This window comes from Rattus norvegicus, chromosome 2 (genome assembly GCF_021556685.1).
Source record: "Rattus norvegicus strain SHRSP/BbbUtx chromosome 2, alternate assembly SHRSP_T2T, whole genome shotgun sequence".
Classification (NCBI taxonomy): domain Eukaryota; kingdom Metazoa; phylum Chordata; class Mammalia; order Rodentia; family Muridae; genus Rattus; species Rattus norvegicus.
In genome coordinates, this window is record NC_141535.1 from 63859535 (window position 1) to 63872771 (window position 13237).

A 13237-nucleotide genomic window follows, 5' to 3' on the forward strand; every position below is an offset into this window, starting at 1 on the left:
ATGAGGTTGCAGGTATCAGAACCAGCTCATGCTTTAAGAATGTCATTAATTGCCTTTAATACAACGGTGTAAGTATAATCAAATCACTGCTTAGGAGAGATATCTGGGAAGAAACTTAATCTTCTGAACCGGAAGCTAGATTCTTAAGAGGGCGAATTTTTTTAGCGCCGTTAAAACCATCATAAAGTTATCCGATAAAAACACACAGTCTTACCATTTCCTTACATATTTGTGTATTTTTCCAGTTTGGTGGAAAGGTGAGTGGCTTTATATCCTTTAGGTTTTGGGGTGGTGGTGGAAGGAGGTGACCAAACGTTACTGGTAGTAGCATCAGGACTGAGGCTACTGCGAATTCACAAACTCGAACACCAAGCTGGTTCCTTGGAGAGAACATTTGACAAATCTAATGCTCAAACACCACAGCTTAGCAGCTCAGCACACTGTGTGTACGAGTGTCTCTCCTGTCTGTCTGGTCGCTGTCTGGGACCCACAGCTTGAGGTTCCTGCTCAGCTTCTTAGGAGAATGCATCATAGATCACTGGCCAAGAAGAAGTCTCAATGCAAAACTCTGCTTTCTGCTGACTGAAGATGATGCCATTATAAAATGGAAAAGTCCTGATGACTCATCCGCAGTAGGCAGGCTCATCTGTAGTGCCTGTTTTTTCTCAGCCATCTTTCTCCTCCTGTTCTCCACAGTAGAACCTAATACAATCATCTTTCTACAGGCACCCCGGCACTTGCTGACTCCAAATCAGTCTTCTTTGAGGATGTGTACCTCTCATCCTCATCTGCCTTCTTGCTACTGCTTCTTATTTTCCTGTTATGACTGGTTAACCTCAACTATCTTGTGTCTTTAACCGCAGGAGCCTGGCTATCCTGACATTATATAGCTAGGGTCTTCAATGACCTCCATTTCTCTGTGTCCATTGAAAACTCGATCACCCCCACTCCAACCCAGTCCTGCTTTACCAACTTTCCATTCTTCCGGTGAGTCTTCTCCATGTTGGACATGTCAACTTTTCCTGTTTTCCTCCTAGTTTTTGAGAAAGTCTTTCTCAGTCATAGTTCAATTCTTCGCTTGTGCTTGTTTTGTGAATATGGTCTCTCTGATGCAGAGTCTTCTTCTTCTTCCTAACAGGCTCTCGGAATTTCTCTGACCTCATTTGTCACCCCAACTAGCCATCCGTGGACTGCTGTTTGTGGTGGTTTGAATGATAACGTCCCCCGCCCCCACACACTTATAGATTTCAATACTTGACTCCACTAGGGAGTGGCATTATCTGAAAGGTGTGACCTTATTAGGAGGTGTGGCCTTGGTTGGAGGAAGTGTGTGAAGGGGATGGGCTTTAAAGTTTCAAAAAGCTTCATCCAAGTCCACCATCTCTCTTCCTGCTGCCTGCGGATCAAGATATAGAACCCTCAGCTACTTCCCCAGCACCTTGTCTGCCTGCATGCTGCCATGCTTTGAGCCAGGATGATAATAGACGAAATCTCTGACACTATTAGCCTGACCCAGTTAAATGCTTCTTTTATAAGAGTTGCCATGGTCATGTTTTCTCTTCACAGCCACAGAATACTAAGACCCTCTCCATCAAACCCACATCCGTAGCTTAAATTGCTTATATGAGACTTTGGCTTGATGGATTTAACTACTGCCTGACTTTTCTTTTTAAATGTTATATGGTGTCTGAAAATGAGCATGTTTGAGTAAAACACTGTCCTTCAAACCTTTTCTTTTCTTTGGTATCTGGATGGCACTTCAAGCCTCATATATGCTCAGAGTAGAAAGGTAGGGATTGTCCTCAACTCATCAGCAACATGGTTCAAAATCTCTTCCCATCCATGGACATAAAGACCAGATCAATGCTAGCACTGCCGATGACCCCCACACTGTCTCATGATCCGTTAGAAAGACTGCACCATGCATGCTCTCTCTCTGTTCCTTATTCCTTCTGTCTTCTCAGCCCTTCTTCATTCTGGAACCAGAGCTGTCTCCCAGCAGTATCTCACTGTAGCCTCGGTTCCTACAATTACACCCCACAATGGCTTCCATTCTAAAATCCAAACCTCACCATGTACCTCACACTGCCCTTCAGGAGCATGCCCTTCAGCCCCTTCCTCATGCCAGCATCCTTCCTCAACACACTGCTCTCCACTCACAGCAGACAGTTTAAATTCTCTGCCTTATCACAGGCTCTTCCTGTTTTGGGCCGTCTGATAGGCTGCTTAGATGTCCCTTCTTCCTCTCCTGCAGTTCGTTGTTTCTGTCTAGCAAGATCATTTATTTTATGCAGAAGCATTGATGTGTGTCCACATATTGGCATACTTCTATCACAACATTTTTGTTTTTACAACTGCACGTTTAAGTATCTTCTTTTCAGCTAGACAATAATGCAAGACACGGCCCACCAACTGAAGTGCTAGGTACTCATTATAATTAATGTTTATTTATGCCACCAAATTGAATGATATGAAAAATGCATAATCTTGCATGACCTATCAGATGGGATTCATGAATTTGCTTAACCTCTTCAGAGACTGCATTAAAATCCTCTAAAATAAGGAGAATGTCCAAGGAAATGAATGTATTTTATGTATGAACCAGAATTTCATCATCCATTCATCTATTGATGGGCAATTAGGTTGGTTGCATTTCCTTGCTATAGAGACTAAAGCAGCAATAACCTTGGAGGTACACATATCTATGTGATGGAGTGTGGGGTTCTCTGAGGATATGCCCAGGAGTGGAGCATCTGGCTCATATGGTAGCTCTATTTTTAACCTCACAAAGAACCCCCAAACTGATTTCCATAATGTCTGTATTCCCCCTGATAGCTCCAGCATTTGTAGTCAGATCTCCTAATGATGACCATTCTGATTTGGGTTAGGTGGTGTTCTAGAAAAGCTGAACTTTTAAAAATAGTTATTGGCCATTTATTGGATGAAAGATTTTTCCAGAAGAGATACAACACTCATATATCTACTCACCTCAGATAAAGAGCCCCTGATAGACAAAAGTATGGATACCACTAAAGTTCAACTTGGTGAGCCAATGAATTTTACCGAGGTTAGTTACAGAAATATGGTTGAGTGGTTACTTACAGGAGCAGAAACAACTCACAGACAGCTGTATCACCAAAGCTCACTCCAGCATGGGTGACAGTTCATAATGCTGGGAGACAGGACTACAGTGAACAGACTGAGGCAGTTCAGCAGGTTGGAGGATGTCTTTAAGCCTCTTCCAGGCAGCTCATCTCCTTTCTGCCTCTTCCAGGAAGTCACACTGGATCTGTTGTTCTGTAGCTTGCCTGGTCTCAGAGTAACTCTCAGCTATCTTTACTGTTTACTCTTGTGAAGAGAGGGACCTGATGACTGGTCAGCTTCAGGTACTTCCTGGAGTTATTTTGACTTGTTCATTATCTATCTTAAGGAGCTTTCCTGCAGGATGGAATCTTTTAATTCTAGAGTAAACTGCTATATAATAAATATCACTTGTTTCTGTTTTTTCTTATTAAAAAAATCTGCCTATTTAATTCATTAGCCCACTTGTTGAATGGAAGCTTTATTTCCTTGATATTTAGTTTCTGCTGAAGTCTAGCTTTAGGAATGTTATCTTCAAATTTAGCAGAGGGATGAGGGTGGGGGAGGAGATCAAAGGCTGCCAGCATCATGTTTGCCATGCTTAGGCCTACTAGAGCCCTTCGCTGTCTGTTTGACTATGGGTTTCAGTGTTGCATGTTCTAAATTAAGGTCCCTTTTGAGTTGAGTTTTTTTGTACAAGGTAAAATGATTTTTTATTTAGTCCTTCTGCACGTAGATAAGGGTCATTTGTTGGATAGAATATCTTTCTTTTTCCCCATTGTATGTTTTTGCCTCCTTTGTTATTACATTCAGTTGTACAACTACTAGTGACCTCACCAGGTCCCAAGAGATAGTTTTAAATCAGTGCTCATACAAATGGCCCTGGTTAAACTAAGGAGGTCACCAACTCAAATAAAAAGTCACTGATCTGGAAAGGGGACTGGTAAGGATGGGGGTTTGCTAGAGCTGGAAGGGAGACCAAAGAAGTGTAGAAGAAAGAGTAATCAGAATAATATGTGTGTCTATGAAATTGTCAGAGAACAAAATTAATTCCCAAGAAAAGAAAATGAAAAACAGACAACTCTATAAAGACAAAAAAGCGACTTGTGTCGTTACATTTTAATGGGTTGAATTTTTAACTGTAGGACACAAACATGGCGGCAGAAGAGAGTAAGCATGCATGAAGAAGGAATGGCGGGGAGGACCTTGTGAAGTACAGATGTGTGGGAGTGGGTTGACCCAAACAGAGGAGTACTGCCCACACCTAAGGTTATTTCTGTGCTTCAGAGTATCTTACTCATGGTCTACTTGACACTCATCCACACAGAGTACCATACTCATGGTCCACTAGTCATTCATCCACACACAGTGTAATATTCATCCATCCACCCACCACCATCCATCACCTTGTACCTTGTGTGGTCATTATCCTATGCTGTCCCCACTGTCATTGCTTCCTAGTGGATGATCTGTGAAGAGGCACTGTAGACAGTAACATGATGGCCAAACTTTCCTCATATAAATGCATTTAAATTAAAGATATGTATGATATATATGACATCATAGAGACGGACAATTTCTTACCTGATAATGTAATTCCCTCATACAATTGAGAGTTATGAGAGGTATGTTGAAGATTAAGACTTTTTTTTTTTTTAAAGAAGCGTATCGATTTCAGGAGAAAGTTGAGTAAGAAAGGGAGTGAATTTGTAGTACTGTATCAGTATATCTATACAGAGATAGTAACATACATTAAGTGGAACTGCCTAATGTTCTATGGCTATTATAATGAAAAGATGGAGGGAAAGAAGTGTGTGTGTGTGTTTGTGTGTGTGTGTGTGTGTGTGTGTGTGTGTGTGCGCGCGCATGCGCGTGCCTGTGTGTGCGTGTGCATATGTGTTTGTTTTGAGGGTTGTACTAAATCTAAATCATCACTTTTAATAATGGAAAGTCAACACATGGCATTTAAAACTATACCCCCAAGAAATAGTGTTAGAGTGACTTCTCTGAGGTTGTTGATGTTAACAATTTTATAAATTACAAAATGGTAACATTATGATTAATGGTAGTCTCAAAGAGTTGATGGAGATTATTTCTGTGTAAGGGAGTAGGAGCAAAATGCAAAATTTATATATTGCGAATTTTTTTCGCACACATGCATGCATGACATAATGTACATAAGGAGATAAGAGGACAACTTTGTGAAGATGGTTCCCTCCTTGTAGAGGAATTTTAATCCAGCAACATGGTTTCTCTGGAAAGCGATCATATCCAAAGACTTTCTAGGTCTGTGTGATCTGACTAGAAACACCTTTAATCCCAGGAGACAGAGGCAAGCAGGTCTCTGTGTTCTAGTCAGTTAAGTTCAGTTCAGTCAGTCAGAGCAGGAGGCAGTGCAGTGGTGTTTGAGTTCAGTTCTGTTCAGTTCATACAGCAGAGGCAGTTGAAGCCAGAGAATAAGAAGGTGTCAGAAGATTAGAACAGATTGTCAGAGTTAGTTCCAGGTTAAGCAGAGCAATCCAGTGAGAAGCTGAGAGAAGCCAGATTGAATCAATAAGCTTGGAGAGGAGTTTGAGTCAGAACAGCGGAGTTGAACCAGACAGAGTTCAGAAAGAACCAGAAATGGTGAACTTATTCAGTTTCTGAGATGACATTACATCAGGCAAATAAAAGTTACTACTACATCTCCTTTCACCTTTTTGTATGATCCAGGGATTGAACTCATATCATGATCAATGGTTTTGTAGCAAGTGTTTTTACCTGATGAGCCGTCCTGTAGACCCCTTTACCAGACTTTGAAGATCCATTTGGCATTTGAAACAATGTTCATAAGCTCTAGAAAAATTAAAATTATTTAAAGAAGTGAATAAATGGCTTACTTCCAAATCACCTCAGTGGAGTGACCCTGGCTAGTGGTGAGGTGTGGCTGATGGCTATAATTGATCTGATGATGCTTACCTTCTCTCCTGTAAGGACCCTTACCTTTAAAATTATGACCATTAAGAGAGCTTACGTGGAAAAGACAAAAATAGACGATTCTAATGGCTCCTTTAGAACTTTAATCAGAGATTTAGTAGTGTCTTCTTCCAATTAAGCTAATTGAAGTGAAACTCTGATTGGGTCCTGGGAGAGGGGGAGTTCCCTTTCTGGGGCTTAGAAAATAAGGAAAGTAGAAGCAGATGCTTAGCAGAGCTGGCACATCAACTCTAGAGGGCTTTCAATTATTTACTTGTTGACTGACACATGCAGGGAAAGTAGCCAGAAAAGTTCTGGGGGAAAAAGAGAGTAGGTATTGGGAGCCCTCACTTGAGACTTTAAATAAACGCGTATGTGTGATTCCCGATATTTTAATTGGAAGTTTGCAACCTCTTTAGGAGAGGTTCAGGTATGGAAAAGTTGGAGGGTGTATGTGAAAATATGAGACCTTACCGATCTCATCACTTCTGGAAACTTCTTTTTCTTTTGGCGGGGGGAGAGACTCTCATTAACAAACCTCCATTCTTAGTTAAGTGATCTACCCGCAATTCCTAGAGCACACCTTGGCTTCTGTTGACTCAATGGCTTTGTTTCTATCTGAGATTCTGGTATGCAGTAAGAGTCTGTGGAACTTGTTCTAAATGGAGACTTGTAAATTTTTAATCTTTAAGTTGTTTGTATTGTTATATACTCATTGGGCACAGTGTTCACACTATCTCTTTCTTCTCCAAGATGCTAGAGCTCTGCAAATACTATACTAAAACCAACCAATGAGCCAAACCAACCAACCAACCAATGAACATCTGAACGAGCAACCAGGGATAGGGATAAACCTCAATAATAGAGTAATGTACTTAGCACAAGCTAGGTATTAGGTTTCTATTCATCGCATCAGGGGTACAAAAGAAAAGAAAATAAATGACAAAAATTTACAAAACACTAATGTTTTATATAATAGTATATAAACAAGCAGACCATACTTAATTCATATTTTCAAGAAAAAGTGTAGGTAGATTTTAATATGTCTACTACAGTGTAAGTGGGGTCTCCACAGTGAGGAATAATTAAGGCTGGTGATGTACATAGAACAACTCTGACTTTCTTTCTGATATTGATTAAAGAGCTTGACTTTTAAAGGGTCACATTTTTGTGCTTCTTTGAGGTGCTCAAATCCACATGCTGAGGTCAATTTGCTCCTCAACCTTCTCTCATCTATCAGCCCATTCTTTGAATTTTGTCCTTCCACCAAATTGTTATTTAATTTGGTTAAGTATACTTTTGATTGATCGTTTGAGAATTTCATATATACATATATAAAATGTGTTTTGATCAGATTCAATCCTCACTCCCTCCTCTAACTGCCCTGACCTATCATCAACTACCAAGTGTTTCAGGTAGGAATGGGACTACAGAAGCTCCTCTTCCACTCCTTCTGGAAGTTTAGCTAGCTTTATCTTATTCATGAAGCAACAGCTTCTGTGAGTTCTTAGGTGCAAATACTGTGTTGTTTCCAGAAAACTTTACTTCATAGCAATTTTCTTCAACCTTAGGCTCTTATAATCTTTTTGCCTTGTGGTGGTTTGAATGACAATGGCCCCCATAGGTAAATACTTGACCTCTAGTTGGTGGAACTGTTTGGGGAGGATTAGGAGGTGTGGCCTTGTTGGAGGAAGTGTCACTGAGGGTGACTTCAAAGAACTCCTATTCCCCATGCTCTCTTTCTCTGCCTCAGGGTCGTGTATCTAGATATGAGATCTCAGCTCCTTTGCTTTGCCATCATGGACTCTAAACTTCAAAAATCATAAGCTAAATTAAACTCTTTAGTAAGTTGCCTTGGTTATGGTGTTTTATTACAACAATGGAAAGTAACTTTGACAGAAGTTGGTACCAGGGAGTAGGCTATTGTGGTAACAGTCCTATCTATGAAGGTTTTTGGAGGATTGTAGAAGACTTTGGACTATGAAAGCAGTTGACTGCTGAAAGCAGAGGTTAATGGGTCACCTTACTATGATCCTGGAAGACAGTAGGGCTGAGAGCAATGTGGACTTTGGAGGCCCAGCTCCAGAGGTCTCACAGGGGCGATATTAGCAACTGGGCTACAGAAGATCCTTTTGACATTTTAGCAAAGAATATGACTACTCTTGCCCTTGTCCAAAGAATCTTCCTGAGGTTAAATTGAAAACTAATGGACCATTTTCCTTGGCAGAGGAGATCTCAAGACAGCCTAATATTGACACTGTCTCATAGTTATCATTAATAATAATTTTATGCAGGTCTACAATGAAAAAGAGCAAGTGGGGTAGGGAGAAATACAAAATATACAGTTTAAAGAGGTTGGGGGCAGGGAAGCATCAGGAAGTTTAATGCTTGAACCAAAGGCTTGTGCTGAAGGGGATGAGTAGATTATAAAGAGGCCTGACGTAAAAGGAAATAAAGGAAGGATGCCCTTGGGTGAGACACCACCCAAATAAGCTTCCAACTTGTAAAAAGAAAAGGCATAAGAAATTTTCTGTCTCTAATCAGCAACAAGAAGTCAAAACCTTGTTGGAGGAAGTGTGATATTGGGTGGGCTTTAAGTTTTCAAAAGACTGCTATAATTCCCAGAGTTCTCTTTCTCTCTGCCTTTTGGTTGTAGCTCAGGATGTAAATTCCTCGCTAATCCTTTGTTCTGACACCAGGGACTCTAAACCTCTGAAACTATAAATCTAAGTAAATGCTTTCTTTTATAAGTTACAATGATTGTAGTGTTCTATAATAGCAATAGAAAAGTAACTAAAGCATACTCAATTTCCTACAATAATTGCCGAGTCTTGGAGGAAAGGGTGTGGTATAGATGTCCCATTGAAGGCTGAACACTCCAGTCTCATTAAAGATTTATTTAATTTTGTGTGTGTGTGTGTGTGTGTGTGTGTGTGTGTGTGTGTGTGTGTGTACTCTTGGAGTTCAAAAGAGGGTGTTGGATCCCCTAGAGATAGACTTACAGTGGTTACAAACTGCCTGAGGTAGATGTTGGGAACTAAACTCTGGTCCTCTGCAGAAGCACTACTTGTTCTTAGCTGGTAGGCCATCTCTCACTGTCTTTTATTCTCTGCATCTTGACTAGTTGTGACTCCTGGTATCAATTTTCATCAATTAATCAATAAATAAAGTAAAAACGCTTCTCTGATGAGAGTTGAGAGATGTCACAATCGATAGGTATAGAGATAAATATTTGGGGGGCTATTGATACTATTTACCAGAATAATGGTGTAGGTCTTTGATTTACACAGCCATGTGTCCTTGGCCCAGATTACAGTACCAGGCATGAGTTTTGTCTTGTGAAGCAGACATTAAAAATCCAATTAGAAAGCATGTGGTTGCTCCCATAACTAATTCATGCCATTAATGCTCAGTAGAGCAAACCTTGCCAAGCTATTATAGCTCGAAACTGGGTAAGAGTCTTATTTTCCTCCCAAGCATCCTGCTTGGAACATTCTGACTCGATGAAGTCTAGCCAATAGAAATGAAGCTTCCAGGTTATTACTAGGTTGATTTTGCAAGTTTCTAGCAAATTTCCATCAATTTCTCATGGTAATTAAACACAGTAGGAATAGCTTTTATTGTTTTTGGATAAGTGCCTGGGGCCACTTTGACCAATAACTTGTAGGGAAGTAATTGTCCAAGTTTGCTTTCTGTTGCTATGATAAATACCACGGTCAAAGCAAGTTTTGTTTCACTTTGTTTTTTCTTCTTACAGCTTACGGGCTAAGGGGAAGTCACAGCAGGAACACAAGGCAGGAACCTGGAGGCAGGAACTGAAAGAGACAGTGCAGAGGAACAATGATTATGGTTTGCTCATCTTGCTTTCTTATGTAATCCAGGACCATCTGTCCAGATGTGACAGCACTTCCTTCAGTCATCAATCAAGAAAATGCCCCATAGACTTGTCCACAGGCCAACTCATGGAGGCAAATCTTCAATTTCTGTTCCTTTTTCCCAGGTAGATCTAAGGTAGATCGTTACCAGCATAGTCAGTCACCCTGGTTTTGTTTATTTGTTTGTATGGAATCTTGGAGAGGCTTTATCACCCTATATATTGTAATTCCATTTAAACTCTGTGGTTGTTGTTTGGTTATAGAATATAAAGTAGTCGGCTTCATATGGCTTTTTCAGAGAACTTTCTTGTTAGTTATTCTCTATACCCTCTTCCCTGCTCTCTCATCTTCTTCTCCACTCAACCCTTCTTACCCCATATTTCCTCACTTTCCCTATGTCTTACTATCTCTCCTGTAAATCTTGCTTTCCCAGGGCCTCTTTTTAGTACCTTCACTTCCATAGGTGCTCCAGTTTAAACTCGTACATCTAAAGATCAAAAACTAGGATCCACATCTGAGAGAGAAGTTTGTTTGGTGCTTGTCTTTTCTGGGTCTGCGTTCCCTTCCTTACAGTGATTATTTTCAGTTCCATCCATGTACTTGCAAATTTCATAATCTGACAACTGAATAATAGTCCGTTGTGTAAATGCACCATGCTTCCATTACCCATTCATGAGCTAATACACGTCTAGGTTCTTTCCCTTTTTTAGATACTATGAATAGAGCAGGAATGAACATGTCTGAGCAGGTATCTCTGTAGTGAGATAAGATGGGATCCTTTCCGTATATGTCCAGGAATGGTATAGCTAGATCAATTGGTAGTTCAATTTCTAGCTTTTTGAGAAAGCCCCCAGCCCCCAACAGTGATTTACATAATGACTGCATAAACTTATATTTCAACCAACCGAGAACTCAGGGTTTACCTTTCCTGACATTCAAGAATACATGTTTGTTATGATGCTTGTGTGTAGGTCAGAGGAAGCTTGTGGGAGCTGGTTCTCTCCTTTCACCCTATCGTTCCTAGGGGTCAAGCTCAGATCATCAAGTTTGGCATGGGTGCTTTTACCTCCTGAGATATTTCCCTATTCTCCTGACCCTCACCTATTATTTATTTATTTGACAAAAAGTCCCTTCAGGTAGTCCTGGGTGTCCTGGAAAACAGAAAACAGATCAAGCTGACCATGAACTGGTCCATGTGCCTCCACATCCCTAGTGCTGGCATTGAAGGTGTATACTACCAGGCTTGGTCACCAAATTGTTTTTTAAAGTTGATAGAGATGTTGGTAGATTTAAACTGAGCTGAGCAGTCTGGATTGAACATCTTTATTATTTTCAATATATTAGTTAAATATATATCTGATGTGATTTTATGACATCTCAGACTTTTTATATAATATATTCATAAGTCAGAAAATACTTTGTCATGTTCTTTTGGATTTATAATAAAGAAAAACTATACCCCATACATAAACTAGATAGCAAAGTATTCATCACAGAAGAAGAGTTCAGCAATCATTGATGATCAGGTCAATTTTTAATATATTAATATTTTTAGATATCACAAATGGATGCATTTCTACAATGCCCAAGGCAGTAACAGTCAGAAAACTCTATGGCAAATTAGCATTAGGTTGGAAACTATGACATTCTGAGATAATTTTCAGCTCTTTCTAAATCTCTGCAAAGCTGTAATTCAGGGGAAAGCCAGGTGTCTTTGTCAAGCTTTTCATCCTGACCTTCTGAGACTGAGAAATAAGAACAGTGAAATAGAATGATCAATACAACTTCTGTCTCATTTTGGGGTGAGTGGAAGGACACAGATGGGGAGGGTGAAAACAAAAAAAATCACCATTTTGTTCAATGTCCTAGTTAGGGATACTTTTGCTGTAATAAATGACTGAAAGGACATTGGAGAGGAAAGGGTTTATTTGGCTTAACCTTCCTCTTCACTGGTCATCACTGAAAGAAGTCAGCACAGAAACTCAAACAGGGCAGGAACCTGGATGCAGGAGCTGATGCAGAGGCTCTGGAGGGATGCTGCTTACTGACTTGCTCCCGTTTGCTTGCTCAGCCTGCTTTCTTATGGAATCTAGGACCACCAGACTAGGGATGGCACCACCTACAATGAATGGGCCCTCCCCCATCAATCACTAATTAAGAAAATGCCCTACAGGCTTGCCTACAGCACAATCTTATGAAGACTTTTCTTTTTTAATTGAGGCTCCCTCCTCTCAGATGACTTTAGCTTGAGTCAAATCGACATAAAATAGAAAATAAAGTCCTATTAGGAAAAATTATAAAAAATATGTGGCTGATAAATGTCCACAACTGTACCCACCTGTGGATCAGTTGGGTTTTCTATGGATATCTCAGATGCCACACTATTGGGTTAAGGCACATCAGTGGGAGCTAATGACCAGTGAATATCCCTCCTTCCTTCATATTGGTGTTATCTTCCATGTCTGTACTATAAAATACCTGAGTATTTCAGAACTCTGCCTTTGGGCATACCATGACAATTTCTATCTTGAAATCATTGAAATCAGGGCAGGTTTGAGCATCAGGAGAACCTTACAAGTCTGGGCCTATTCATACTTTCTCAGGGAAATAAAGGAGGCTTAAGGAGTATCTTAAGATCATGAGACTCCTTACCAAGGATTTATGAGTATTTGACATTTGATGAGAGGTGAGGGAATTCTCTCATTTTATGGAGAGAATTTAAGCTCATCAGTTCACCGGCTAGACTTGAGTAAAGTAGTTACTTTGGTTCTGTCATTAGTGTCTTATCTGGACTTAATAGATATTGGTTCACATCTCCCCAGGAAAAGTCATGCAATACTGAGATAATTAACTTAAGAAGGGAAACAACTTAGGTTTGCATTTTTTTAGGTGTCTTAACTTGTGTCACTTGGCTGTCTTATACTGGGCCCACAATGGCATAATATATCATAGCAGGAGTTTGTTATGAAGGAGAACTATTCGTCTCCTGTTAACCAGGAAGAAAAGCAGGAGATGATGGATCCAAGGTCCCAATATCTTCTTCAAGTGCATAATTCCAATGACTTAACGTTGTTCCATTAGGTGCCACTAGCTAAAGGTTACATCACCTCTCAATAGTGCAATAGGATGGGGTCTAAGTCACAGACACATTGGTCTTTGTGGGATATTGAAGACCCAGACTATAGTACTTCCTACTTTCGTCACAGCATCTGAATTGCTGAAGGAGAGACAGAAAGTGCTTATTCATCTCTTATTCTCTCATAGGGCACTGTTACTTGACAGGGGTTCCAGTATAGCTGATACTCAAAGTATAGATGTTATCAAGA